The sequence below is a fragment of the Hyperolius riggenbachi genome, chromosome 11 (assembly GCF_040937935.1).
Source record: "Hyperolius riggenbachi isolate aHypRig1 chromosome 11, aHypRig1.pri, whole genome shotgun sequence".
In the NCBI taxonomy this organism is placed as follows: Eukaryota; Metazoa; Chordata; class Amphibia; order Anura; family Hyperoliidae; genus Hyperolius; species Hyperolius riggenbachi.
Window position 1 is genome coordinate 98,819,395 of NC_090656.1, and position 24,560 is coordinate 98,843,954.

General features: G+C 39.0%; 27 non-coding genes across 27 annotated transcripts; all 27 read left to right on the forward strand.

The window, feature by feature from the left end:
• Positions 1 to 345: 345 nt before the first annotated feature.
• TRNAT-AGU (transfer RNA threonine (anticodon AGU)) lies at positions 346 to 419 on the forward strand. The gene has a single exon. It is a non-coding gene; the product is annotated as a tRNA-Thr (tRNA).
• Positions 420 to 3,825: 3,406 nt separating this feature from the next.
• TRNAT-AGU (transfer RNA threonine (anticodon AGU)) lies at positions 3,826 to 3,899 on the forward strand. The gene has a single exon. It is a non-coding gene; the product is annotated as a tRNA-Thr (tRNA).
• A 621-nt stretch (positions 3,900 to 4,520) lies between these two features.
• On the forward strand, positions 4,521 to 4,594 carry TRNAT-AGU (transfer RNA threonine (anticodon AGU)). Its single transcript has one exon. It is a non-coding gene; the product is annotated as a tRNA-Thr (tRNA).
• Positions 4,595 to 5,215: 621 nt separating this feature from the next.
• TRNAT-AGU (transfer RNA threonine (anticodon AGU)) lies at positions 5,216 to 5,289 on the forward strand. Its single transcript has one exon. It is a non-coding gene; the product is annotated as a tRNA-Thr (tRNA).
• A 620-nt stretch (positions 5,290 to 5,909) lies between these two features.
• On the forward strand, positions 5,910 to 5,983 carry TRNAT-AGU (transfer RNA threonine (anticodon AGU)). The gene has a single exon. It is a non-coding gene; the product is annotated as a tRNA-Thr (tRNA).
• A 1,323-nt stretch (positions 5,984 to 7,306) lies between these two features.
• TRNAT-AGU (transfer RNA threonine (anticodon AGU)) lies at positions 7,307 to 7,380 on the forward strand. Its single transcript has one exon. It is a non-coding gene; the product is annotated as a tRNA-Thr (tRNA).
• Positions 7,381 to 8,702: 1,322 nt separating this feature from the next.
• TRNAT-AGU (transfer RNA threonine (anticodon AGU)) lies at positions 8,703 to 8,776 on the forward strand. Its single transcript has one exon. It is a non-coding gene; the product is annotated as a tRNA-Thr (tRNA).
• Positions 8,777 to 9,395: 619 nt separating this feature from the next.
• On the forward strand, positions 9,396 to 9,469 carry TRNAT-AGU (transfer RNA threonine (anticodon AGU)). Its single transcript has one exon. It is a non-coding gene; the product is annotated as a tRNA-Thr (tRNA).
• Positions 9,470 to 10,792: 1,323 nt separating this feature from the next.
• TRNAT-AGU (transfer RNA threonine (anticodon AGU)) lies at positions 10,793 to 10,866 on the forward strand. The gene has a single exon. It is a non-coding gene; the product is annotated as a tRNA-Thr (tRNA).
• Positions 10,867 to 11,486: 620 nt separating this feature from the next.
• On the forward strand, positions 11,487 to 11,560 carry TRNAT-AGU (transfer RNA threonine (anticodon AGU)). The gene has a single exon. It is a non-coding gene; the product is annotated as a tRNA-Thr (tRNA).
• Positions 11,561 to 12,181: 621 nt separating this feature from the next.
• Positions 12,182 to 12,255, forward strand: TRNAT-AGU (transfer RNA threonine (anticodon AGU)). The gene has a single exon. It is a non-coding gene; the product is annotated as a tRNA-Thr (tRNA).
• A 621-nt stretch (positions 12,256 to 12,876) lies between these two features.
• TRNAT-AGU (transfer RNA threonine (anticodon AGU)) lies at positions 12,877 to 12,950 on the forward strand. Its single transcript has one exon. It is a non-coding gene; the product is annotated as a tRNA-Thr (tRNA).
• Positions 12,951 to 13,578: 628 nt separating this feature from the next.
• On the forward strand, positions 13,579 to 13,652 carry TRNAT-AGU (transfer RNA threonine (anticodon AGU)). The gene has a single exon. It is a non-coding gene; the product is annotated as a tRNA-Thr (tRNA).
• A 627-nt stretch (positions 13,653 to 14,279) lies between these two features.
• On the forward strand, positions 14,280 to 14,353 carry TRNAT-AGU (transfer RNA threonine (anticodon AGU)). The gene has a single exon. It is a non-coding gene; the product is annotated as a tRNA-Thr (tRNA).
• Positions 14,354 to 14,973: 620 nt separating this feature from the next.
• TRNAT-AGU (transfer RNA threonine (anticodon AGU)) lies at positions 14,974 to 15,047 on the forward strand. The gene has a single exon. It is a non-coding gene; the product is annotated as a tRNA-Thr (tRNA).
• Positions 15,048 to 15,668: 621 nt separating this feature from the next.
• On the forward strand, positions 15,669 to 15,742 carry TRNAT-AGU (transfer RNA threonine (anticodon AGU)). Its single transcript has one exon. It is a non-coding gene; the product is annotated as a tRNA-Thr (tRNA).
• A 621-nt stretch (positions 15,743 to 16,363) lies between these two features.
• Positions 16,364 to 16,437, forward strand: TRNAT-AGU (transfer RNA threonine (anticodon AGU)). Its single transcript has one exon. It is a non-coding gene; the product is annotated as a tRNA-Thr (tRNA).
• A 628-nt stretch (positions 16,438 to 17,065) lies between these two features.
• Positions 17,066 to 17,139, forward strand: TRNAT-AGU (transfer RNA threonine (anticodon AGU)). The gene has a single exon. It is a non-coding gene; the product is annotated as a tRNA-Thr (tRNA).
• Positions 17,140 to 17,758: 619 nt separating this feature from the next.
• On the forward strand, positions 17,759 to 17,832 carry TRNAT-AGU (transfer RNA threonine (anticodon AGU)). The gene has a single exon. It is a non-coding gene; the product is annotated as a tRNA-Thr (tRNA).
• A 1,323-nt stretch (positions 17,833 to 19,155) lies between these two features.
• On the forward strand, positions 19,156 to 19,229 carry TRNAT-AGU (transfer RNA threonine (anticodon AGU)). Its single transcript has one exon. It is a non-coding gene; the product is annotated as a tRNA-Thr (tRNA).
• A 620-nt stretch (positions 19,230 to 19,849) lies between these two features.
• TRNAT-AGU (transfer RNA threonine (anticodon AGU)) lies at positions 19,850 to 19,923 on the forward strand. The gene has a single exon. It is a non-coding gene; the product is annotated as a tRNA-Thr (tRNA).
• Positions 19,924 to 20,544: 621 nt separating this feature from the next.
• TRNAT-AGU (transfer RNA threonine (anticodon AGU)) lies at positions 20,545 to 20,618 on the forward strand. Its single transcript has one exon. It is a non-coding gene; the product is annotated as a tRNA-Thr (tRNA).
• A 621-nt stretch (positions 20,619 to 21,239) lies between these two features.
• Positions 21,240 to 21,313, forward strand: TRNAT-AGU (transfer RNA threonine (anticodon AGU)). The gene has a single exon. It is a non-coding gene; the product is annotated as a tRNA-Thr (tRNA).
• Positions 21,314 to 21,933: 620 nt separating this feature from the next.
• On the forward strand, positions 21,934 to 22,007 carry TRNAT-AGU (transfer RNA threonine (anticodon AGU)). The gene has a single exon. It is a non-coding gene; the product is annotated as a tRNA-Thr (tRNA).
• A 628-nt stretch (positions 22,008 to 22,635) lies between these two features.
• On the forward strand, positions 22,636 to 22,709 carry TRNAT-AGU (transfer RNA threonine (anticodon AGU)). The gene has a single exon. It is a non-coding gene; the product is annotated as a tRNA-Thr (tRNA).
• Positions 22,710 to 23,329: 620 nt separating this feature from the next.
• TRNAT-AGU (transfer RNA threonine (anticodon AGU)) lies at positions 23,330 to 23,403 on the forward strand. The gene has a single exon. It is a non-coding gene; the product is annotated as a tRNA-Thr (tRNA).
• Positions 23,404 to 24,023: 620 nt separating this feature from the next.
• Positions 24,024 to 24,097, forward strand: TRNAT-AGU (transfer RNA threonine (anticodon AGU)). The gene has a single exon. It is a non-coding gene; the product is annotated as a tRNA-Thr (tRNA).
• The last annotated feature ends 463 nt before the right edge of the window (positions 24,098 to 24,560 follow it).

A 24,560-nucleotide genomic window follows, 5' to 3' on the forward strand; every position in this document is an offset into this window, starting at 1 on the left:
AAATTGCTGCTTCTACAATAAGAAACATTGTATAAAACTTAATTACTAAGTCACAGCACCTACATGAAATATAATAGTGACTGGCTTCTGTGGCACAAAACTCATTGGTTTTGCCACAGCTTTCATTATCATATTTTGGAAGTTGCACAACATTCTTTTCAACAATTTTGTCCTAAAAGTTTTCCATTCCCTTTTAGGTGGACTATGTGTATACTCTTAGGCAGGGAAAAGTAGGCCTGAAAAACTATTGAAAAAAAAATGTTAAAAAACTGAGAATGCAAATGCAAAGAAAAAAGAGTGCTGTGCCACAATAACCAATAACCAATAACTGTATTGCAGCATGTGGGCGCTGTGGCTTAGTTGGTTAAAGTGCCTGTTTAGTAAACAGGAGATCCTGAGTTCAACTCTCAGCAGTGCCTTTGCTCATCTTATTATCACCAAGTCATTGCCTGCTGTTACATCCCAGATTTTCGGGATCACGTCTTTGAGCTTCACCCATATTTGCTCACAGGAAACTTGCATTCGCTATGCCCACTGTTTCCACCACATCTGAACAAAGACATTTTCTTATCAGTTTGGTTTCATGTACTATCTTCCATCTCTGACAATAGGTAAAGGTCACTAACAAGTCTTTTGGGATGCTATGCTCAACATGGATGGGAGCTTAACCCGCACTTGCCTAGCCAAAACTTCTTCAAGTAAAATTGCTGCTTCTACAATAAGAAACATTGTATAAAACTTAATTACTAAGCCACAGCACCTACATGAAATATAATAGTGACTGGCTTCTGTGGCACAAAACTCATTGGTTTTGCCACAGCTTTCATTATCATATTTTGGAAGTTGCACAACATTCTTTTCAACAATTTTGTCCTAAAAGTTTTCCATTCCCTTTTAGGTGGACTATGTGTATACTCTTAGGCAGGGAAAAGTAGGCCTGAAAAACTATTGAAAAAAAAATGTTAAAAAACTGAGAATGCAAATGCAAAGAAAAAAGAGTGCTGTGCCACAATAACCAGTAACTGTATTGCAGCATGTGGGTGCTGTGGCTTAGTTGGTTAAAGCGCCTGTCTAGTAAACAGGAGATCCTGAGTTCAACTCTCAGCAGTGACTTTGCTCATCTTATTATCACCAAGTCATTGCCTGCTGTTTACATCCCAGATTTTCGGGATCACGTCTTTGAGCTTCACCCATATTTGCTCACAGGAAACTTGCATTCGCTATGCCCACTGTTTCCACCACATCTGAACAAAGACATTTTCTTATCAGTTTGGTTTCATGTACTACCTTCCATCTCTGACAATAGGTAAAGGTCACTAACAAGTCTTTTGGGATGCTATGCTCAACATGGATGGGAGCTTAACCCGCACTTGCCTAGCCAAAACTTCTTCAAGTAAAATTGCTGCTTCTACAATAAGAAACATTGTATAAAACTTAATTACTAAGTCACAGCACCTACATGAAATATAATAGTGACTGGCTTCTGTGGCACAAAACTCATTGGTTTTGCCACAGCTTTCATTATCATATTTTGGAAGTTGCACAACATTCTTTTCAACAATTTTGTCCTAAAAGTTTTCCATTCCCTTTTAGGTGGACTATGTGTATACTCTTAGGCAGGGAAAAGTAGGCCTGAAAAACTATTGAAAAAAAAATGTTAAAAAACTGAGAATGCAAATGCAAAGAAAAAAGAGTGCTGTGCCACAATAACCAATAACTGTATTGCAGCATGTGGGCGCTGTGGCTTAGTTGGTTAAAGGGCCTGTCTAGTAAACAGGAGATCCTGAGTTCAACTCTCAGCAGTGCCTTTGCTCATCTTATTATCACCAAGTCATTGCCTGCTGTTTACATCCCAGATTTTCGGGATCACGTCTTTGAGCTTCACCCATATTTGCTCACAGGAAACTTGCATTCGCTATGCCCACTGTTTCCACCACATCTGAACAAAGACATTTTCTTATCAGTTTGGTTTCATGTACTATCTTCCATCTCTGACAATAGGTAAAGGTCACTAACAAGTCTTTTGGGATGCTATGCTCAACATGGATGGGAGCTTAACCCGCACTTGCCTAGCCAAAACTTCTTCAAGTAAAATTGCTGCTTCTACAATAAGAAACATTGTATAAAACTTAATTACTAAGCCACAGCACCTACATGAAATATAATAGTGACTGGCTTCTGTGGCACAAAACTCATTGGTTTTGCCACAGCTTTCATTATCATATTTTGGAAGTTGCACAACATTCTTTTCAACAATTTTGTCCTAAAAGTTTTCCATTCCCTTTTAGGTGGACTATGTGTATACTCTTAGGCAGGGAAAAGTAGGCCTGAAAAACTATTGAAAAAAAAATGTTAAAAAACTGAGAATGCAAATGCAAAGAAAAAAGAGTGCTGTGCCACAATAACCAGTAACTGTATTGCAGCATGTGGGTGCTGTGGCTTAGTTGGTTAAAGCGCCTGTCTAGTAAACAGGAGATCCTGAGTTCAACTCTCAGCAGTGACTTTGCTCATCTTATTATCACCAAGTCATTGCCTGCTGTTTACATCCCAGATTTTCGGGATCACGTCTTTGAGCTTCACCCATATTTGCTCACAGGAAACTTGCATTCGCTATGCCCACTGTTTCCACCACATCTGAACAAAGACATTTTTTTATCAGTTTGGTTTCATGTACTACCTTCCATCTCTGACAATAGGTAAAGGTCACTAACAAGTCTTTTGGGATGCTATGCTCAACATGGATGGGAGCTTAACCCGCACTTGCCTAGCCAAAACTTCTTCAAGTAAAATTGCTGCTTCTACAATAAGAAACATTGTATAAAACTTAATTACTAAGTCACAGCACCTACATGAAATATAATAGTGACTGGCTTCTGTGGCACAAAACTCATTGGTTTTGCCACAGCTTTCATTATCATATTTTGGAAGTTGCACAACATTCTTTTCAACAATTTTGTCCTAAAAGTTTTCCATTCCCTTTTAGGTGGACTATGTGTATACTCTTAGGCAGGGAAAAGTAGGCCTGAAAAACTATTGAAAAAAAAATGTTAAAAAACTGAGAATGCAAATGCAAAGAAAAAAGAGTGCTGTGCCACAATAACCAATAACCAATAACTATATTGCAGCATGTGGGCGCTGTGGCTAAGTTGGTTAAAGTGCCTGTTTAGTAAACAGGAGATCCTGAGTTCAACTCTCGGCAGTGCCTTTGCTCATCTTATTATCACCAAGTCATTGCCTGCTGTTACATCCCAGATTTTCGGGATCACGTCTTTGAGCTTCACCCATATTTGCTCACAGGAAACTTGCATTCGCTATGCCCACTGTTTCCACCACATCTGAACAAAGACATTTTCTTATCAGTTTGGTTTCATGTACTATCTTCCATCTCTGACAATAGGTAAAGGTCACTAACAAGTCTTTTGGGATGCTATGCTCAACATGGATGGGAGCTTAACCCGCACTTGCCTAGCCAAAACTTCTTCAAGTAAAATTGCTGCTTCTACAATAAGAAACATTGTATAAAACTTAATTACTAAGCCACAGCACCTACATGAAATATATTAGTGACTGGCTTCTGTGGCACAAAACTCATTGGTTTTGCCACAGCTTTCATTATCATATTTTGGAAGTTGCACAACATTCTTTTCAACAATTTTGTCCTAAAAGTTTTCCATTCCCTTTTAGGTGGACTATGTGTATACTCTTAGGCAGGGAAAAGTAGGCCTGAAAAACTATTGAAAAAAAAATGTTAAAAAACTGAGAATGCAAATGCAAAGAAAAAAGAGTGCTGTGCCACAATAACCAATAACTGTATTGCAGCATGTGGGCGCTGTGGCTTAGTTGGTTAAAGCGCCTGTCTAGTAAACAGGAGATCCTGAGTTCAACTCTCAGCAGTGCCTTTGCTCATCTTATTATCACCAAGTCATTGCCTGCTGTTTACATCCCAGATTTTCGGAATCACGTCTTAGAGCTTCACCCATATTTGCTCACAGGAAACTTGCATTCGCTATGCCCACTGTTTCCACCACATCTGAACAAAGACATTTTCTTATCAGTTTGGTTTCATGTACTACCTTCCATCTCTGACAATAGGTAAAGGTCACTAACAAGTCTTTTGGGATGCTATGCTCAACATGGATGGGAGCTTAACCCGCACTTGCCTAGCCAAAACTTCTTCAAGTAAAATTGCTGCTTCTACAATAAGAAACATTGTATAAAACTTAATTACTAAGCCACAGCACCTACATGAAATATAATAGTGACTGGCTTCTGTGGCACAAAACTCATTGGTTTTGCCACAGCTTTCATTATCATATTTTGGAAGTTGCACAACATTCTTTTCAACAATTTTGTCCTAAAAGTTTTCCATTCCCTTTTAGGTGGACTATGTGTATACTCTTAGGCAGGGAAAAGTAGGCCTGAAAAACTATTGAAAAAAAAATGTTAAAAAACTGAGAATGCAAATGCAAAGAAAAAAGAGTGCTGTGCCACAATAACCAGTAACTGTATTGCGGCATGTGGGTGCTGTGGCTTAGTTGGTTAAAGCGCCTGTCTAGTAAACAGGAGATCCTGAGTTCAACTCTCAGCAGTGCCTTTGCTCATCTTATTATCACCAAGTCATTGCCTGCTGTTTACATTCCAGATTTTCGGGATCACGTCTTTGAGCTTCACCCATATTTGCTCACAGGAAACTTGCATTCGCTATGCCCACTGTTTCCACCACATCTGAACAAAGACATTTTCTTATCAGTTTGGTTTCATGTACTACCTTCCATCTCTGACAATAGGTAAAGGTCACTAACAAGTCTTTTGGGATGCTATGCTCAACATGGATGGGAGCTTAACCCGCACTTGCCTAGCCAAAACTTCTTCAAGTAAAATTGCTGCTTCTACAATAAGAAACATTGTATAAAACTTAATTACTAAGTCACAGCACCTACATGAAATATAATAGTGACTGGCTTCTGTGGCACAAAACTCATTGGTTTTGCCACAGCTTTCATTATCATATTTTGGAAGTTGCACAACATTCTTTTCAACAATTTTGTCCTAAAAGTTTTCCATTCCCTTTTAGGTGGACTATGTGTATACTCTTAGGCAGGGAAAAGTAGGCCTGAAAAACTATTGAAAAAAAAATGTTAAAAAACTGAGAATGCAAATGCAAAGAAAAAAGAGTGCTGTGCCACAATAACCAATAACTGGATTGCAGCATGTGGGCGCTGTGGCTTAGTTGGTTAAAGCGCCTGTCTAGTAAACAGGAGATCCTGAGTTCAACTCTCAGCAGTGCCTTTGCTCATCTTATTATCACCAAGTCATTGCCTGCTGTTTACATCCCAGATTTTCGGGATCACGTCTTTGAGCTTCACCCATATTTGCTCACAGGAAACTTGCATTCGCTATGCCCACTGTTTCCACCACATCTGAACAAAGACATTTTCTTATCAGTTTGGTTTCATGTACTATCTTCCATCTCTGACAATAGGTAAAGGTCACTAACAAGTCTTTTGGGATGCTATGCTCAACATGGATGGGAGCTTAACCCGCACTTGCCTAGCCAAAACTTCTTCAAGTAAAATTGCTGCTTCTACAATAAGAAACATTGTATAAAACTTAATTACTAAGCCACAGCACCTACATGAAATATAATAGTGACTGGCTTCTGTGGCACAAAACTCATTGGTTTTGCCACAGCTTTCATTATCATATTTTGGAAGTTGCACAACATTCTTTTCAACAATTTTGTCCTAAAAGTTTTCCATTCCCTTTTAGGTGGACTATGTGTATACTCTTAGGCAGGGAAAAGTAGGCCTGAAAAACTATTGAAAAAAAAAGTTAAAAAACTGAGAATGCAAATGCAAAGAAAAAAGAGTGCTGTGCCACAATAACCAATAACTGTATTGCAGCATGTGGGCGCTGTGGCTTAGTTGGTTAAAGCGCCTGTCTAGTAAACAGGAGATCCTGAGTTCAACTCTCAGCAGTGCCTTTGCTCATCTTATTATCACCAAGTCATTGCCTGCTGTTTACATCCCAGATTTTCGGAATCACGTCTTAGAGCTTCACCCATATTTGCTCACAGGAAACTTGCATTCGCTATGCCCACTGTTTCCACCACATCTGAACAAAGACATTTTCTTATCGGTTTGGTTTGATGTACTACCTTCCATCTCTGACAATAGGTAAAGGTCACTAACAAGTCTTTTGGGATGCTATGCTCAACATGGATGGGAGCTTAACCCGCACTTGCCTAGCCAAAACTTCTTCAAGTAAAATTGCTGCTTCTACAATAAGAAACATTGTATAAAACTTAATTACTAAGCCACAGCACCTACATGAAATATAATAGTGACTGGCTTCTGTGGCACAAAACTCATTGGTTTTGCCACAGCTTTCATTATCATATTTTGGAAGTTGCACAACATTCTTTTCAACAATTTTGTCCTAAAAGTTTTCCATTCCCTTTTAGGTGGACTATGTGTATACTCTTAGGCAGGGAAAAGTAGGCCTGAAAAACTATTGAAAAAAAAATGTTAAAAAACTGAGAATGCAAATGCAAAGAAAAAAGAGTGCTGTGCCACAATAACCAGTAACTGTATTGCAGCATGTGGGTGCTGTGGCTTAGTTGGTTAAAGCGCCTGTCTAGTAAACAGGAGATCCTGAGTTCAACTCTCAGCAGTGACTTTGCTCATCTTATTATCACCAAGTCATTGCCTGCTGTTTACATCCCAGATTTTCGGGATCACGTCTTTGAGCTTCACCCATATTTGCTCACAGGAAACTTGCATTCGCTATGCCCACTGTTTCCACCACATCTGAACAAAGACATTTTCTTATCAGTTTGGTTTCATGTACTACCTTCCATCTCTGACAATAGGTAAAGGTCACTAACAAGTCTTTTGGGATGCTATGCTCAACATGGATGGGAGCTTAACCCGCACTTGCCTAGCCAAAACTTCTTCAAGTAAAATTGCTGCTTCTACAATAAGAAACATTGTATAAAACTTAATTACTAAGTCACAGCACCTACATGAAATATAATAGTGACTGGCTTCTGTGGCACAAAACTCATTGGTTTTGCCACAGCTTTCATTATCATATTTTGGAAGTTGCACAACATTCTTTTCAACAATTTTGTCCTAAAAGTTTTCCATTCCCTTTTAGGTGGACTATGTGTATACTCTTAGGCAGGGAAAAGTAGGCCTGAAAAACTATTGAAAAAAAAATGTTAAAAAACTGAGAATGCAAATGCAAAGAAAAAAGAGTGCTGTGCCACAATAACCAATAACCAATAACTGTATTGCAGCATGTGGGCGCTGTGGCTTAGTTGGTTAAAGTGCCTGTTTAGTAAACAGGAGATCCTGAGTTCAACTCTCAGCAGTGCCTTTGCTCATCTTATTATCACCAAGTCATTGCCTGCTGTTACATCCCAGATTTTCGGGATCACGTCTTTGAGCTTCACCCATATTTGCTCACAGGAAACTTGCATTCGCTATGCCCACTGTTTCCACCACATCTGAACAAAGACATTTTCTTATCAGTTTGGTTTCATGTACTATCTTCCATCTCTGACAATAGGTAAAGGTCACTAACAAGTCTTTTGGGATGCTATGCTCAACATGGATGGGAGCTTAACCCGCACTTGCCTAGCCAAAACTTCTTCAAGTAAAATTGCTGCTTCTACAATAAGAAACATTGTATAAAACTTAATTACTAAGCCACAGCACCTACATGAAATATAATAGTGACTGGCTTCTGTGGCACAAAACTCATTGGTTTTGCCACAGCTTTCATTATCATATTTTGGAAGTTGCACAACATTCTTTTCAACAATTTTGTCCTAAAAGTTTTCCATTCCCTTTTAGGTGGACTATGTGTATACTCTTAGGCAGGGAAAAGTAGGCCTGAAAAACTATTGAAAAAAAAATGTTAAAAAACTGAGAATGCAAATGCAAAGAAAAAAGAGTGCTGTGCCACAATAACCAGTAACTGTATTGCAGCATGTGGGTGCTGTGGCTTAGTTGGTTGAAGCGCCTGTCTAGTAAACAGGAGATCCTGAGTTCAACTCTCAGCAGTGACTTTGCTCATCTTATTATCACCAAGTCATTGCCTGCTGTTTACATCCCAGATTTTCGGGATCACGTCTTTGAGCTTCACCCATATTTGCTCACAGGAAACTTGCATTCGCTATGCCCACTGTTTCCACCACATCTGAACAAAGACATTTTCTTATCAGTTTGGTTTCATGTACTACCTTCCATCTCTGACAATAGGTAAAGGTCACTAACAAGTCTTTTGGGATGCTATGCTCAACATGGATGGGAGCTTAACCCGCACTTGCCTAGCCAAAACTTCTTCAAGTAAAATTGCTGCTTCTACAATAAGAAACATTGTATAAAACTTAATTACTAAGTCACAGCACCTACATGAAATATAATAGTGACTGGCTTCTGTGGCACAAAACTCATTGGTTTTGCCACAGCTTTCATTATCATATTTTGGAAGTTGCACAACATTCTTTTCAACAATTTTGTCCTAAAAGTTTTCCATTCCCTTTTAGGTGGACTATGTGTATACTCTTAGGCAGGGAAAAGTAGGCCTGAAAAACTATTGAAAAAAAAATGTTAAAAAACTGAGAATGCAAATGCAAAGAAAAAAGAGTGCTGTGCCACAATAACCAATAACCAATAACTGTATTGCAGCATGTGGGCGCTGTGGCTTAGTTGGTTAAAGTGCCTGTTTAGTAAACAGGAGATCCTGAGTTCAACTCTCAGCAGTGCCTTTGCTCATCTTATTATCACCAAGTCATTGCCTGCTGTTACATCCCAGATTTTCGGGATCACGTCTTTGAGCTTCACCCATATTTGCTCACAGGAAACTTGCATTCGCTATGCCCACTGTTTCCACCACATCTGAACAAAGACATTTTCTTATCAGTTTGGTTTCATGTACTATCTTCCATCTCTGACAATAGGTAAAGGTCACTAACAAGTCTTTTGGGATGCTATGCTCAACATGGATGGGAGCTTAACCCGCACTTGCCTAGCCAAAACTTCTTCAAGTAAAATTGCTGCTTCTACAATAAGAAACATTGTATAAAACTTAATTACTAAGCCACAGCACCTACATGAAATATAATAGTGACTGGCTTCTGTGGCACAAAACTCATTGGTTTTGCCACAGCTTTCATTATCATATTTTGGAAGTTGCACAACATTCTTTTCAACAATTTTGTCCTAAAAGTTTTCCATTCCCTTTTAGGTGGACTATGTGTATACTCTTAGGCAGGGAAAAGTAGGCCTGAAAAACTATTGAAAAAAAAAGTTAAAAAACTGAGAATGCAAATGCAAAGAAAAAAGAGTGCTGTGCCACAATAACCAATAACTGTATTGCAGCATGTGGGCGCTGTGGCTTAGTTGGTTAAAGCGCCTGTCTAGTAAACAGGAGATCCTGAGTTCAACTCTCAGCAGTGCCTTTGCTCATCTTATTATCACCAAGTCATTGCCTGCTGTTTACATCCCAGATTTTCGGAATCACGTCTTAGAGCTTCACCCATATTTGCTCACAGGAAACTTGCATTCGCTATGCCCACTGTTTCCACCACATCTGAACAAAGACATTTTCTTATCGGTTTGGTTTGATGTACTACCTTCCATCTCTGACAATAGGTAAAGGTCACTAACAAGTCTTTTGGGATGCTATGCTCAACATGGATGGGAGCTTAACCCGCACTTGCCTAGCCAAAACTTCTTCAAGTAAAATTGCTGCTTCTACAATAAGAAACATTGTATAAAACTTAATTACTAAGCCACAGCACCTACATGAAATATAATAGTGACTGGCTTCTGTGGCACAAAACTCATTGGTTTTGCCACAGCTTTCATTATCATATTTTGGAAGTTGCACAACATTCTTTTCAACAATTTTGTCCTAAAAGTTTTCCATTCCCTTTTAGGTGGACTATGTGTATACTCTTAGGCAGGGAAAAGTAGGCCTGAAAAACTATTGAAAAAAAAATGTTAAAAAACTGAGAATGCAAATGCAAAGAAAAAAGAGTGCTGTGCCACAATAACCAGTAACTGTATTGCAGCATGTGGGTGCTGTGGCTTAGTTGGTTAAAGCGCCTGTCTAGTAAACAGGAGATCCTGAGTTCAACTCTCAGCAGTGACTTTGCTCATCTTATTATCACCAAGTCATTGCCTGCTGTTTACATCCCAGATTTTCGGGATCACGTCTTTGAGCTTCACCCATATTTGCTCACAGGAAACTTGCATTCGCTATGCCCACTGTTTCCACCACATCTGAACAAAGACATTTTCTTATCAGTTTGGTTTCATGTACTACCTTCCATCTCTGACAATAGGTAAAGGTCACTAACAAGTCTTTTGGGATGCTATGCTCAACATGGATGGGAGCTTAACCCGCACTTGCCTAGCCAAAACTTCTTCAAGTAAAATTGCTGCTTCTACAATAAGAAACATTGTATAAAACTTAATTACTAAGTCACAGCACCTACATGAAATATAATAGTGACTGGCTTCTGTGGCACAAAACTCATTGGTTTTGCCACAGCTTTCATTATCATATTTTGGAAGTTGCACAACATTCTTTTCAACAATTTTGTCCTAAAAGTTTTCCATTCCCTTTTAGGTGGACTATGTGTATACTCTTAGGCAGGGAAAAGTAGGCCTGAAAAACTATTGAAAAAAAAATGTTAAAAAACTGAGAATGCAAATGCAAAGAAAAAAGAGTGCTGTGCCACAATAACCAATAACCAATAACTGTATTGCAGCATGTGGGCGCTGTGGCTTAGTTGGTTAAAGTGCCTGTTTAGTAAACAGGAGATCCTGAGTTCAACTCTCAGCAGTGCCTTTGCTCATCTTATTATCACCAAGTCATTGCCTGCTGTTACATCCCAGATTTTCGGGATCACGTCTTTGAGCTTCACCCATATTTGCTCACAGGAAACTTGCATTCGCTATGCCCACTGTTTCCACCACATCTGAACAAAGACATTTTCTTATCAGTTTGGTTTCATGTACTATCTTCCATCTCTGACAATAGGTAAAGGTCACTAACAAGTCTTTTGGGATGCTATGCTCAACATGGATGGGAGCTTAACCCGCACTTGCCTAGCCAAAACTTCTTCAAGTAAAATTGCTGCTTCTACAATAAGAAACATTGTATAAAACTTAATTACTAAGCCACAGCACCTACATGAAATATATTAGTGACTGGCTTCTGTGGCACAAAACTCATTGGTTTTGCCACAGCTTTCATTATCATATTTTGGAAGTTGCACAACATTCTTTTCAACAATTTTGTCCTAAAAGTTTTCCATTCCCTTTTAGGTGGACTATGTGTATACTCTTAGGCAGGGAAAAGTAGGCCTGAAAAACTATTGAAAAAAAAATGTTAAAAAACTGAGAATGCAAATGCAAAGAAAAAAGAGTGCTGTGCCACAATAACCAATAACTGTATTGCAGCATGTGGGCGCTGTGGCTTAGTTGGTTAAAGCGCCTGTCTAGTAAACAGGAGATCCTGAGTTCAACTCTCAGCAGTGCCTTTGCTCATCTTATTATCACCAAGTCATTGCCTGCTGTTTACATCCCAGATTTTCGGAATCACGTCTTAGAGCTTCACCCATATTTGCTCACAGGAAACTTGCATTCGCTATGCCCACTGTTTCCACCACATCTGAACAAAGACATTTTCTTATCAGTTTGGTTTCATGTACTACCTTCCATCTCTGACAATAGGTAAAGGTCACTAACAAGTCTTTTGGGATGCTATGCTCAACATGGATGGGAGCTTAACCCGCACTTGCCTAGCCAAAACTTCTTCAAGTAAAATTGCTGCTTCTACAATAAGAAACATTGTATAAAACTTAATTACTAAGCCACAGCACCTACATGAAATATAATAGTGACTGGCTTCTGTGGCACAAAACTCATTGGTTTTGCCACAGCTTTCATTATCATATTTTGGAAGTTGCACAACATTCTTTTCAACAATTTTGTCCTAAAAGTTTTCCATTCCCTTTTAGGTGGACTATGTGTATACTCTTAGGCAGGGAAAAGTAGGCCTGAAAAACTATTGAAAAAAAAATGTTAAAAAACTGAGAATGCAAATGCAAAGAAAAAAGAGTGCTGTGCCACAATAACCAGTAACTGTATTGCGGCATGTGGGTGCTGTGGCTTAGTTGGTTAAAGTGCCTGTCTAGTAAACAGGAGATCCTGAGTTCAACTCTCAGCAGTGCCTTTGCTCATCTTATTATCACCAAGTCATTGCCTGCTGTTTACATTCCAGATTTTCGGGATCACGTCTTTGAGCTTCACCCATATTTGCTCACAGGAAACTTGCATTCGCTATGCCCACTGTTTCCACCACATCTGAACAAAGACATTTTCTTATCAGTTTGGTTTCATGTACTACCTTCCATCTCTGACAATAGGTAAAGGTCACTAACAAGTCTTTTGGGATGCTATGCTCAACATGGATGGGAGCTTAACCCGCACTTGCCTAGCCAAAACTTCTTCAAGTAAAATTGCTGCTTCTACAATAAGAAACATTGTATAAAACTTAATTACTAAGTCACAGCACCTACATGAAATATAATAGTGACTGGCTTCTGTGGCACAAAACTCATTGGTTTTGCCACAGCTTTCATTATCATATTTTGGAAGTTGCACAACATTCTTTTCAACAATTTTGTCCTAAAAGTTTTCCATTCCCTTTTAGGTGGACTATGTGTATACTCTTAGGCAGGGAAAAGTAGGCCTGAAAAACTATTGAAAAAAAAATGTTAAAAAACTGAGAATGCAAATGCAAAGAAAAAAGAGTGCTGTGCCACAATAACCAATAACTGGATTGCAGCATGTGGGCGCTGTGGCTTAGTTGGTTAAAGCGCCTGTCTAGTAAACAGGAGATCCTGAGTTCAACTCTCAGCAGTGCCTTTGCTCATCTTATTATCACCAAGTCATTGCCTGCTGTTTACATCCCAGATTTTCGGGATCACGTCTTTGAGCTTCACCCATATTTGCTCACAGGAAACTTGCATTCGCTATGCCCACTGTTTCCACCACATCTGAACAAAGACATTTTCTTATCAGTTTGGTTTCATGTACTACCTTCCATCTCTGACAATAGGTAAAGGTCACTAACAAGTCTTTTGGGATGCTATGCTCAACATGGATGGGAGCTTAACCCGCACTTGCCTAGCCAAAACTTCTTCAAGTAAAATTGCTGCTTCTACAATAAGAAACATTGTATAAAACTTAATTACTAAGTCACAGCACCTACATGAAATATAATAGTGACTGGCTTCTGTGGCACAAAACTCATTGGTTTTGCCACAGCTTTCATTATCATATTTTGGAAGTTGCACAACATTCTTTTCAACAATTTTGTCCTAAAAGTTTTCCATTCCCTTTTAGGTGGACTATGTGTATACTCTTAGGCAGGGAAAAGTAGGCCTGAAAAACTATTGAAAAAAAAATGTTAAAAAACTGAGAATGCAAATGCAAAGAAAAAAGAGTGCTGTGCCACAATAACCAATAACCAATAACTGTATTGCAGCATGTGGGCGCTGTGGCTTAGTTGGTTAAAGTGCCTGTTTAGTAAACAGGAGATCCTGAGTTCAACTCTCAGCAGTGCCTTTGCTCATCTTATTATCACCAAGTCATTGCCTGCTGTTACATCCCAGATTTTCGGGATCACGTCTTTGAGCTTCACCCATATTTGCTCACAGGAAACTTGCATTCGCTATGCCCACTGTTTCCACCACATCTGAACAAAGACATTTTCTTATCAGTTTGGTTTCATGTACTATCTTCCATCTCTGACAATAGGTAAAGGTCACTAACAAGTCTTTTGGGATGCTATGCTCAACATGGATGGGAGCTTAACCCGCACTTGCCTAGCCAAAACTTCTTCAAGTAAAATTGCTGCTTCTACAATAAGAAACATTGTATAAAACTTAATTACTAAGTCACAGCACCTACATGAAATATAATAGTGACTGGCTTCTGTGGCACAAAACTCATTGGTTTTGCCACAGCTTTCATTATCATATTTTGGAAGTTGCACAACATTCTTTTCAACAATTTTGTCCTAAAAGTTTTCCATTCCCTTTTAGGTGGACTATGTGTATACTCTTAGGCAGGGAAAAGTAGGCCTGAAAAACTATTGAAAAAAAAATGTTAAAAAACTGAGAATGCAAATGCAAAGAAAAAAGAGTGCTGTGCCACAATAACCAATAACCAATAACTGTATTGCAGCATGTGGGCGCTGTGGCTTAGTTGGTTAAAGTGCCTGTTTAGTAAACAGGAGATCCTGAGTTCAACTCTCAGCAGTGCCTTTGCTCATCTTATTATCACCAAGTCATTGCCTGCTGTTACATCCCAGATTTTCGGGATCACGTCTTTGAGCTTCACCCATATTTGCTCACAGGAAACTTGCATTCGCTATGCCCACTGTTTCCACCACATCTGAACAAAGACATTTTCTTATCAGTTTGGTTTCATGTACTATCTTCCATCTCTGACAATAGGTAAAGGTCACTAACAAGTCTTTTGGGATGCTATGCTCAACATGGATGGGAGCTTAACCCGCACTTGCCTAGCCAAAACTTCTTCAAGTAAAATTGCTGCTTCTACAATAAGAAACATTGTATAAAACTTAATTACTAAGCCACAGCACCTACATGAAATATATTAGTGACTGGCTTCTGTGGCACAAAACTCATTGGTTTTGCCACAGCTTTCATTATCATATTTTGGAAGTTGCACAACATTCTTTTCAACAATTTTGTCCTAAAAGTTTTCCATTCCCTTTTAGGTGGACTATGTGTATACTCTTAGGCAGGGAAAAGTAGGCCTGAAAAACTATTGAAAAAAAAATGTTAAAAAACTGAGAATGCAAATGCAAAGAAAAAAGAGTGCTGTGCCACAATAACCAATAACTGTATTGCAGCATGTGGGCGCTGTGGCTTAGTTGGTTAAAGCGCCTGTCTAGTAAACAGGAGATCCTGAGTTCAACTCTCAGCAGTGCCTTTGCTCATCTTATTATCACCAAGTCATTGCCTGCTGTTTACATCCCAGATTTTCGGAATCACGTCTTAGAGCTTCACCCATATTTGCTCACAGGAAACTTGCATTCGCTATGCCCACTGTTTCCACCACATCTGAACAAAGACATTTTCTTATCAGTTTGGTTTCATGTACTACCTTCCATCTCTGACAATAGGTAAAGGTCACTAACAAGTCTTTTGGGATGCTATGCTCAACATGGATGGGAGCTTAACCCGCACTTGCCTAGCCAAAACTTCTTCAAGTAAAATTGCTGCTTCTACAATAAGAAACATTGTATAAAACTTAATTACTAAGCCACAGCACCTACATGAAATATAATAGTGACTGGCTTCTGTGGCACAAAACTCATTGGTTTTGCCACAGCTTTCATTATCATATTTTGGAAGTTGCACAACATTCTTTTCAACAATTTTGTCCTAAAAGTTTTCCATTCCCTTTTAGGTGGACTATGTGTATACTCTTAGGCAGGGAAAAGTAGGCCTGAAAAACTATTGAAAAAAAAATGTTAAAAAACTGAGAATGCAAATGCAAAGAAAAAAGAGTGCTGTGCCACAATAACCAGTAACTGTATTGCGGCATGTGGGTGCTGTGGCTTAGTTGGTTAAAGTGCCTGTCTAGTAAACAGGAGATCCTGAGTTCAACTCTCAGCAGTGCCTTTGCTCATCTTATTATCACCAAGTCATTGCCTGCTGTTTACATTCCAGATTTTCGGGATCACGTCTTTGAGCTTCACCCATATTTGCTCACAGGAAACTTGCATTCGCTATGCCCACTGTTTCCACCACATCTGAACAAAGACATTTTCTTATCAGTTTGGTTTCATGTACTACCTTCCATCTCTGACAATAGGTAAAGGTCACTAACAAGTCTTTTGGGATGCTATGCTCAACATGGATGGGAGCTTAACCCGCACTTGCCTAGCCAAAACTTCTTCAAGTAAAATTGCTGCTTCTACAATAAGAAACATTGTATAAAACTTAATTACTAAGTCACAGCACCTACATGAAATATAATAGTGACTGGCTTCTGTGGCACAAAACTCATTGGTTTTGCCACAGCTTTCATTATCATATTTTGGAAGTTGCACAACATTCTTTTCAACAATTTTGTCCTAAAAGTTTTCCATTCCCTTTTAGGTGGACTATGTGTATACTCTTAGGCAGGGAAAAGTAGGCCTGAAAAACTATTGAAAAAAAAATGTTAAAAAACTGAGAATGCAAATGCAAAGAAAAAAGAGTGCTGTGCCACAATAACCAATAACTGGATTGCAGCATGTGGGCGCTGTGGCTTAGTTGGTTAAAGCGCCTGTCTAGTAAACAGGAGATCCTGAGTTCAACTCTCAGCAGTGCCTTTGCTCATCTTATTATCACCAAGTCATTGCCTGCTGTTTACATCCCAGATTTTCGGGATCACGTCTTTGAGCTTCACCCATATTTGCTCACAGGAAACTTGCATTCGCTATGCCCACTGTTTCCACCACATCTGAACAAAGACATTTTCTTATCAGTTTGGTTTCATGTACTACCTTCCATCTCTGACAATAGGTAAAGGTCACTAACAAGTCTTTTGGGATGCTATGCTCAACATGGATGGGAGCTTAACCCGCACTTGCCTAGCCAAAACTTCTTCAAGTAAAATTGCTGCTTCTACAATAAGAAACATTGTATAAAACTTAATTACTAAGTCACAGCACCTACATGAAATATAATAGTGACTGGCTTCTGTGGCACAAAACTCATTGGTTTTGCCACAGCTTTCATTATCATATTTTGGAAGTTGCACAACATTCTTTTCAACAATTTTGTCCTAAAAGTTTTCCATTCCCTTTTAGGTGGACTATGTGTATACTCTTAGGCAGGGAAAAGTAGGCCTGAAAAACTATTGAAAAAAAAATGTTAAAAAACTGAGAATGCAAATGCAAAGAAAAAAGAGTGCTGTGCCACAATAACCAATAACCAATAACTGTATTGCAGCATGTGGGCGCTGTGGCTTAGTTGGTTAAAGTGCCTGTTTAGTAAACAGGAGATCCTGAGTTCAACTCTCAGCAGTGCCTTTGCTCATCTTATTATCACCAAGTCATTGCCTGCTGTTACATCCCAGATTTTCGGGATCACGTCTTTGAGCTTCACCCATATTTGCTCACAGGAAACTTGCATTCGCTATGCCCACTGTTTCCACCACATCTGAACAAAGACATTTTCTTATCAGTTTGGTTTCATGTACTATCTTCCATCTCTGACAATAGGTAAAGGTCACTAACAAGTCTTTTGGGATGCTATGCTCAACATGGATGGGAGCTTAACCCGCACTTGCCTAGCCAAAACTTCTTCAAGTAAAATTGCTGCTTCTACAATAAGAAACATTGTATAAAACTTAATTACTAAGCCACAGCACCTACATGAAATATAATAGTGACTGGCTTCTGTGGCACAAAACTCATTGGTTTTGCCACAGCTTTCATTATCATATTTTGGAAGTTGCACAACATTCTTTTCAACAATTTTGTCCTAAAAGTTTTCCATTCCCTTTTAGGTGGACTATGTGTATACTCTTAGGCAGGGAAAAGTAGGCCTGAAAAACTATTGAAAAAAAAAGTTAAAAAACTGAGAATGCAAATGCAAAGAAAAAAGAGTGCTGTGCCACAATAACCAATAACTGTATTGCAGCATGTGGGCGCTGTGGCTTAGTTGGTTAAAGCGCCTGTCTAGTAAACAGGAGATCCTGAGTTCAACTCTCAGCAGTGCCTTTGCTCATCTTATTATCACCAAGTCATTGCCTGCTGTTTACATCCCAGATTTTCGGAATCACGTCTTAGAGCTTCACCCATATTTGCTCACAGGAAACTTGCATTCGCTATGCCCACTGTTTCCACCACATCTGAACAAAGACATTTTCTTATCGGTTTGGTTTGATGTACTACCTTCCATCTCTGACAATAGGTAAAGGTCACTAACAAGTCTTTTGGGATGCTATGCTCAACATGGATGGGAGCTTAACCCGCACTTGCCTAGCCAAAACTTCTTCAAGTAAAATTGCTGCTTCTACAATAAGAAACATTGTATAAAACTTAATTACTAAGCCACAGCACCTACATGAAATATAATAGTGACTGGCTTCTGTGGCACAAAACTCATTGGTTTTGCCACAGCTTTCATTATCATATTTTGGAAGTTGCACAACATTCTTTTCAACAATTTTGTCCTAAAAGTTTTCCATTCCCTTTTAGGTGGACTATGTGTATACTCTTAGGCAGGGAAAAGTAGGCCTGAAAAACTATTGAAAAAAAAATGTTAAAAAACTGAGAATGCAAATGCAAAGAAAAAAGAGTGCTGTGCCACAATAACCAGTAACTGTATTGCAGCATGTGGGTGCTGTGGCTTAGTTGGTTAAAGCGCCTGTCTAGTAAACAGGAGATCCTGAGTTCAACTCTCAGCAGTGACTTTGCTCATCTTATTATCACCAAGTCATTGCCTGCTGTTTACATCCCAGATTTTCGGGATCACGTCTTTGAGCTTCACCCATATTTGCTCACAGGAAACTTGCATTCGCTATGCCCACTGTTTCCACCACATCTGAACAAAGACATTTTCTTATCAGTTTGGTTTCATGTACTACCTTCCATCTCTGACAATAGGTAAAGGTCACTAACAAGTCTTTTGGGATGCTATGCTCAACATGGATGGGAGCTTAACCCGCACTTGCCTAGCCAAAACTTCTTCAAGTAAAATTGCTGCTTCTACAATAAGAAACATTGTATAAAACTTAATTACTAAGTCACAGCACCTACATGAAATATAATAGTGACTGGCTTCTGTGGCACAAAACTCATTGGTTTTGCCACAGCTTTCATTATCATATTTTGGAAGTTGCACAACATTCTTTTCAACAATTTTGTCCTAAAAGTTTTCCATTCCCTTTTAGGTGGACTATGTGTATACTCTTAGGCAGGGAAAAGTAGGCCTGAAAAACTATTGAAAAAAAAATGTTAAAAAACTGAGAATGCAAATGCAAAGAAAAAAGAGTGCTGTGCCACAATAACCAATAACCAATAACTGTATTGCAGCATGTGGGCGCTGTGGCTTAGTTGGTTAAAGTGCCTGTTTAGTAAACAGGAGATCCTGAGTTCAACTCTCAGCAGTGCCTTTGCTCATCTTATTATCACCAAGTCATTGCCTGCTGTTACATCCCAGATTTTCGGGATCACGTCTTTGAGCTTCACCCATATTTGCTCACAGGAAACTTGCATTCGCTATGCCCACTGTTTCCACCACATCTGAACAAAGACATTTTCTTATCAGTTTGGTTTCATGTACTATCTTCCATCTCTGACAATAGGTAAAGGTCACTAACAAGTCTTTTGGGATGCTATGCTCAACATGGATGGGAGCTTAACCCGCACTTGCCTAGCCAAAACTTCTTCAAGTAAAATTGCTGCTTCTACAATAAGAAACATTGTATAAAACTTAATTACTAAGCCACAGCACCTACATGAAATATATTAGTGACTGGCTTCTGTGGCACAAAACTCATTGGTTTTGCCACAGCTTTCATTATCATATTTTGGAAGTTGCACAACATTCTTTTCAACAATTTTGTCCTAAAAGTTTTCCATTCCCTTTTAGGTGGACTATGTGTATACTCTTAGGCAGGGAAAAGTAGGCCTGAAAAACTATTGAAAAAAAAATGTTAAAAAACTGAGAATGCAAATGCAAAGAAAAAAGAGTGCTGTGCCACAATAACCAATAACTGTATTGCAGCATGTGGGCGCTGTGGCTTAGTTGGTTAAAGCGCCTGTCTAGTAAACAGGAGATCCTGAGTTCAACTCTCAGCAGTGCCTTTGCTCATCTTATTATCACCAAGTCATTGCCTGCTGTTTACATCCCAGATTTTCGGAATCACGTCTTAGAGCTTCACCCATATTTGCTCACAGGAAACTTGCATTCGCTATGCCCACTGTTTCCACCACATCTGAACAAAGACATTTTCTTATCAGTTTGGTTTCATGTACTACCTTCCATCTCTGACAATAGGTAAAGGTCACTAACAAGTCTTTTGGGATGCTATGCTCAACATGGATGGGAGCTTAACCCGCACTTGCCTAGCCAAAACTTCTTCAAGTAAAATTGCTGCTTCTACAATAAGAAACATTGTATAAAACTTAATTACTAAGCCACAGCACCTACATGAAATATAATAGTGACTGGCTTCTGTGGCACAAAACTCATTGGTTTTGCCACAGCTTTCATTATCATATTTTGGAAGTTGCACAACATTCTTTTCAACAATTTTGTCCTAAAAGTTTTCCATTCCCTTTTAGGTGGACTATGTGTATACTCTTAGGCAGGGAAAAGTAGGCCTGAAAAACTATTGAAAAAAAAATGTTAAAAAACTGAGAATGCAAATGCAAAGAAAAAAGAGTGCTGTGCCACAATAACCAGTAACTGTATTGCGGCATGTGGGTGCTGTGGCTTAGTTGGTTAAAGCGCCTGTCTAGTAAACAGGAGATCCTGAGTTCAACTCTCAGCAGTGCCTTTGCTCATCTTATTATCACCAAGTCATTGCCTGCTGTTTACATTCCAGATTTTCGGGATCACGTCTTTGAGCTTCACCCATATTTGCTCACAGGAAACTTGCATTCGCTATGCCCACTGTTTCCACCACATCTGAACAAAGACATTTTCTTATCAGTTTGGTTTCATGTACTACCTTCCATCTCTGACAATAGGTAAAGGTCACTAACAAGTCTTTTGGGATGCTATGCTCAACATGGATGGGAGCTTAACCCGCACTTGCCTAGCCAAAACTTCTTCAAGTAAAATTGCTGCTTCTACAATAAGAAACATTGTATAAAACTTAATTACTAAGTCACAGCACCTACATGAAATATAATAGTGACTGGCTTCTGTGGCACAAAACTCATTGGTTTTGCCACAGCTTTCATTATCATATTTTGGAAGTTGCACAACATTCTTTTCAACAATTTTGTCCTAAAAGTTTTCCATTCCCTTTTAGGTGGACTATGTGTATACTCTTAGGCAGGGAAAAGTAGGCCTGAAAAACTATTGAAAAAAAAATGTTAAAAAACTGAGAATGCAAATGCAAAGAAAAAAGAGTGCTGTGCCACAATAACCAATAACTGGATTGCAGCATGTGGGTGCTGTGGCTTAGTTGGTTAAAGCGCCTGTCTAGTAAACAGGAGATCCTGAGTTCAACTCTCAGCAGTGCCTTTGCTCATCTTATTATCACCAAGTCATTGCCTGCTGTTTACATCCCAGATTTTCGGGATCACGTCTTTGAGCTTCACCCATATTTGCTCACAGGAAACTTGCATTCGCTATGCCCACTGTTTCCACCACATCTGAACAAAGACATTTTCTTATCAGTTTGGTTTCATGTACTATCTTCCATCTCTGACAATAGGTAAAGGTCACTAACAAGTCTTTTGGGATGCTATGCTCAACATGGATGGGAGCTTAACCCGCACTTGCCTAGCCAAAACTTCTTCAAGTAAAATTGCTGCTTCTACAATAAGAAACATTGTATAAAACTTAATTACTAAGCCACAGCACCTACATGAAATATAATAGTGACTGGCTTCTGTGGCACAAAACTCATTGGTTTTGCCACAGCTTTCATTATCATATTTTGGAAGTTGCACAACATTCTTTTCAACAATTTTGTCCTAAAAGTTTTCCATTCCCTTTTAGGTGGACTATGTGTATACTCTTAGGCAGGGAAAAGTAGGCCTGAAAAACTATTGAAAAAAAATGTTAAAAAACTGAGAATGCAAATGCAAAGAAAAAAGAGTGCTGTGCCACAATAACCAATAACTGTATTGCAGCATGTGGGCGCTGTGGCTTAGTTGGTTAAAGCGCCTGTCTAGTAAACAGGAGATCCTGAGTTCAACTCTCAGCAGTGCCTTTGCTCATCTTATTATCACCAAGTCATTGCCTGCTGTTTACATCCCAGATTTTCGGAATCACGTCTTAGAGCTTCACCCATATTTGCTCACAGGAAACTTGCATTCGCTATGCCCACTGTTTCCACCACATCTGAACAAAGACATTTTCTTATCAGTTTGGTTTCATGTACTACCTTCCATCTCTGACAATAGGTAAAGGTCACTAACAAGTCTTTTGGGATGCTATGCTCAACATGGATGGGAGCTTAACCCGCACTTGCCTAGCCAAAACTTCTTCAAGTAAAATTGCTGCTTCTACAATAAGAAACATTGTATAAAACTTAATTACTAAGTCACAGCACCTACATGAAATATAATAGTGACTGGCTTCTGTGGCACAAAACTCATTGGTTTTGCCACAGCTTTCATTATCATATTTTGGAAGTTGCACAACATTCTTTTCAACAATTTTGTCCTAAAAGTTTTCCATTCCCTTTTAGGTGGACTATGTGTATACTCTTAGGCAGGGAAAAGTAGGCCTGAAAAACTATTGAAAAAAAAATGTTAAAAAACTGAGAATGCAAATGCAAAGAAAAAAGAGTGCTGTGCCACAATAACCAATAACCAATAACTGTATTGCAGCATGTGGGCGCTGTGGCTTAGTTGGTTAAAGTGCCTGTTTAGTAAACAGGAGATCCTGAGTTCAACTCTCAGCAGTGCCTTTGCTCATCTTATTATCACCAAGTCATTGCCTGCTGTTACATCCCAGATTTTCGGGATCACGTCTTTGAGCTTCACCCATATTTGCTCACAGGAAACTTGCATTCGCTATGCCCACTGTTTCCACCACATCTGAACAAAGACATTTTCTTATCAGTTTGGTTTCATGTACTATCTTCCATCTCTGACAATAGGTAAAGGTCACTAACAAGTCTTTTGGGATGCTATGCTCAACATGGATGGGAGCTTAACCCGCACTTGCCTAGCCAAAACTTCTTCAAGTAAAATTGCTGCTTCTACAATAAGAAACATTGTATAAAACTTAATTACTAAGCCACAGCACCTACATGAAATATATTAGTGACTGGCTTCTGTGGCACAAAACTCATTGGTTTTGCCACAGCTTTCATTATCATTTTTTGGAAGTTGCACAACATTCTTTTCAACAATTTTGTCCTAAAAGTTTTCCATTCCCTTTTAGGTGGACTATGTGTATACTCTTAGGCAGGGAAAAGTAGGCCTGAAAAACTATTGAAAAAAAAATGTTAAAAAACTGAGAATGCAAATGCAAAGAAAAAAGAGTGCTGTGCCACAATAACCAATAACTGGATTGCAGCATGTGGGCGCTGTGGCTTAGTTGGTTAAAGCGCCTGTCTAGTAAACAGGAGATCCTGAGTTCAACTCTCAGCAGTGCCTTTGCTCATCTTATTATCACCAAGTCATTGCCTGCTGTTTACATCCCAGATTTTCGGGATCACGTCTTTGAGCTTCACCCATATTTGCTCACAGGAAACTTGCATTCGCTATGCCCACTGTTTCCACCACATCTGAACAAAGACATTTTCTTATCAGTTTGGTTTCATGTACTATCTTCCATCTCTGACAATAGGTAAAGGTCACTAACAAGTCTTTTGGGATGCTATGCTCAACATGGATGGGAGCTTAACCCGCACTTGCCTAGCCAAAACTTCTTCAAGTAAAATTGCTGCTTCTACAATAAGAAACATTGTATAAAACTTAATTACTAAGCCACAGCACCTACATGAAATATAATAGTGACTGGCTTCTGTGGCACAAAACTCATTGGTTTTGCCACAGCTTTCATTATCATATTTTGGAAGTTGCACAACATTCTTTTCAACAATTTTGTCCTAAAAGTTTTCCATTCCCTTTTAGGTGGACTATGTGTATACTCTTAGGCAGGGAAAAGTAGGCCTGAAAAACTATTGAAAAAAAATGTTAAAAAACTGAGAATGCAAATGCAAAGAAAAAAGAGTGCTGTGCCACAATAACCAATAACTGTATTGCAGCATGTGGGCGCTGTGGCTTAGTTGGTTAAAGCGCCTGTCTAGTAAACAGGAGATCCTGAGTTCAACTCTCAGCAGTGCCTTTGCTCATCTTATTATCACCAAGTCATTGCCTGCTGTTTACATCCCAGATTTTCGGAATCACGTCTTAGAGCTTCACCCATATTTGCTCACAGGAAACTTGCATTCGCTATGCCCACTGTTTCCACCACATCTGAACAAAGACATTTTCTTATCAGTTTGGTTTCATGTACTACCTTCCATCTCTGACAATAGGTAAAGGTCACTAACAAGTCTTTTGGGATGCTATGCTCAACATGGATGGGAGCTTAACCCGCACTTGCCTAGCCAAAACTTCTTCAAGTAAAATTGCTGCTTCTACAATAAGAAACATTGTATAAAACTTAATTACTAAGTCACAGCACCTACATGAAATATAATAGTGACTGGCTTCTGTGGCACAAAACTCATTGGTTTTGCCACAGCTTTCATTATCATATTTTGGAAGTTGCACAACATTCTTTTCAACAATTTTGTCCTAAAAGT